Raw genomic sequence first — 3,503 nt, 5'->3', positions numbered from 1 at the left:
TAAATAAATAAATTTCAAAAAAAAAGAAATCTCAAAAAAACCAATGATGATGTTAGCTGTTGGCTTTTTGTAGATGCCATTTATTCACATGCAGGAGTCATTTTTAATTTCTAGTCTGTTAAAAGAGTTCTTAATAATTATGAGTGGGTGGTAAATTATGACAATATATTTTCTGCACTCTCACAGGCAACTATGGGCCTTTCCTCTTATATTTTGTGACCATAGTAGATTACATTGCCAAGTTTTAAATTCTAATCCAACTTTGTATCCCTTGGAAAAAATAGTTCAGATTACATAGCTCTTTTTCTAAGTTTCTAGGTTTTATTTCCTAATACATTTAAAAATTACCAAGGTATTGGATTATATTTTTCTTAAGAAGTTTTGCCAGATTTTGGTGATAAGGCCTTACAGGTTTTTAGTATTTTATTTGGTACACTGTTTATACACTTTGTTTTATCCTTTCAATGGTGGTTCCAGAGTTTAAAATGTGTGCTTTATTTACTATAGTCTACCTTTATGCAATATCATATAACTACAATTAAAATTTAAGATATTGGAAACACAATATATTTTAATTTTCTCATTCTATCTCTTGTGTTATTTTCACACATTATACTTCTATGTATTATATATATATCAAAATATATCATTATAATCTCTCTTTTACAATAAATTATCTCTTAATAAATTAAAATTTTAACTTCTATGTATTCTTCATGCATTTTTATCCCCTTTTCTCCAACATAATATTTTTATTGATTATTTGGGAACTTTATACAGGGTACCCCAATCACTTTTATCCCTTTTAAATATACTCAGTGGTATTCTCTTTGCTCTGTAACCAATTTTTTTTTCAAGACAGGGTTTCTCTGGTTGTCCTGGAACTCAATCTGTAGACCAGGCTGGCCTCGAACTTACAAAGATCCACCTGCCTCTGCCTCCCTTAGTGCTGGGATTAAAGATGTGCACTACCACTGCCCAGTTTGGAACCAAATTTTTATGTCAATTTTTTTTTTGGAAGGCAGGTTTTCTTGCTTAAAAAGTCTTTATTTTGTTTTAATTTTTTTTTTTTGGTTTTTCTAGACAGGGTTTCTCTGTGGCTTTGGAGCCTGTCCTAGAACTAGCTCTGTAGACCAGGCTGGTCTCGAACTCACAGAGATCCACCTGCCTCTGCCTCCCGAGTGCTGGGAATGAGAATTTCACTGTAGATAAAACTATAGCCTTGTTTTTATAAAGCCTAGGGAAAATACTTCAGAACTTCTTTCCTTAACTACCTGTTCCTTCCAGGTGCTGGGGGAGCCTTTGTTTTTAGTTGACATTTTATATTGTGCATTTTTCAGTAGACTCCCAGTTGAAATGCAAATTCCTGACATGTGTAGGTTAGAGACTAATCCTGTGTCTGAACCATAATGTAGACTGAAGTTTGCAACACTTTTGTTTTATTTTTCTGTTTATTTTAGAAAAGGTCTCACTATATAGCCCTGAAAGACCTGGAACTCATTATGTAGGGTGAATTTTATAACATTAAGGCACTTCAAAGATGTCTATCTATTGCCTCCTGTTTTTCATATGCGTGCACGAGTAGTCTGTAGTTTGTTATCTTTGTTTTGTTTTCTGTATTAAATGTCTTTAACTGCTTTAAACATTTCTTTCGATTCTTGGATTTCATTGATTTGATTATGGTATTTCTTGGTGTGGTTTTTGTGGGTGTTTGTCTTTCCTGGGTTTGCTGAGCTTCTTGTATCTGTCTATGATTTTTACAGAATTTGGGAATTTTGAAGCAATTATTTACTTAAATGGCTTTCTTTTCGGTGCCCTTTCCTGAACCTTTGTTTCAAAGGATTACTTCTCACCATCTCACAAACCAGTGAGTCCAGCATTTTCTTCCTGTGCATTACTTTCTGATATTTTCTATGATTAAGTTTTCAGTTTCACTGATATCTTCCACTGTATTTGACCCATTCTTGGTAATCCCATTTGGTTTTTCTTTTTTCTTCCAGTCTTTCATTCAATACTGTCCTCTTTTACTGAATAATACTTAAATGCTGGATAAAATTATCTTCAAATTACCTTGAGGAATTAATAGATGATAATCCAGGATTTGATTTTAAACATTTCAACTAGCCAGGTGGTGGTGACACACGCCTTTAATCAGAGCACTTGGGAGGCAGAGGGAGGTGAATCTCAGTGAGTTTGAGGCCAGCCTGGTCTACAAAGTGAGTTCCAGGACAGCCATGACAGTTACATAGAGAAAACATGTCTTGATAAAACAAATCAAACCAAACCAAAACAAAACAAACAACCACCCCCCAAAACAAAACCCCAAAACAACAACAACAACAAAAAAGCAAATCAAACAAATAAAAACCATTTCAACTAGTTACAAACCTTGACAGGGTCTTAGGAATCTCTTTAACCTACAGCTAAACTTCACATGTGGATTTGTGGTGCTTTTCTTCCTTGCTTGTGATTTTATTTGTTTGAGTTTCCTACATGTTAGAACATTGAGACAAAAGTTGCTGTTACAAGAAAGCAGCTGAAATTGTGAACAGCATGCAAGCAAAGGGCTGGATTTGTGTCAAAGTGTGAGCACTCCTGGGTGCTCAAAGTGTGTTCGTAAAGTAGATTTTACTACCCTACTCTGTAAGTCCTATTTGGTTTAAAAATATCCCCTTGTATTTCTTTTTTTCACCTCAATCACTTTCTCCATGTCCTCAAATCCAAGTTTATGGACTGAATTTTCCCTGGTTATGAGTTACTAGTCTTGTGACTTTACCAAAAGGTCTGTGCCTTAAAATTCATTTTGGATGAGGCAAAACCATATTGTTGAGTAACAGGACTTTTTTTGGTTCCCACAAATAACACCAGGCTCTCATCTTGGTAGAAGACTACTTACTTGCTAACATTTCTTTTTGAAACTTTAATACAAGTCATGATTGTATTTATTGCATTTCTGTTAGGAAATGAGAGCTTTTTGTTTTGTTTTGTTTTTAAACTATACTGTGATCTCATGAGTCTGTTCTGAATTTCTCGGGCAGCTGAGGAGGAACATGTTTTCTGCTTGATTAAAAATTGACTGCCCTGTGCTAGTACATAACTGAAGATTATTTAGCTTAGAGATGCTCATCTATCTTTTCCTTGGCCTTGCACTGTTTGGTCCTATTGAGGAAAAGGTATCTACTGAAAAGACTCAAGGACACCCTAGTTATACTTCTGGAATCCTAGCCATACTAGGATATACCTAGTAATACTTCTAGACACCTAAGTAATACTTTTGGACACCCTAGTAATATTTCTGGACATCTGTGTAATACTTCTGGATACCCTAGCAATACTTCTGGATATCCTAGTAATACTTTTGGACACTTGAGTAATAAGTACTTCTGGACACCTGAGTAATACTTCTGGATACCCTAGTAGTACTTTTGGACACATGAGCAATACTTTTCTGGATATCCTAGTAATACTTCTGGATATCCTAGCAATACTTCTGGATATCCTAG

The sequence above is a fragment of the Microtus ochrogaster genome, linkage group LG3 (assembly GCF_000317375.1).
Source record: "Microtus ochrogaster isolate Prairie Vole_2 linkage group LG3, MicOch1.0, whole genome shotgun sequence".
In the NCBI taxonomy this organism is placed as follows: Eukaryota; Metazoa; Chordata; class Mammalia; order Rodentia; family Cricetidae; genus Microtus; species Microtus ochrogaster.
This window is presented reverse-complemented; position numbering follows the sequence as displayed.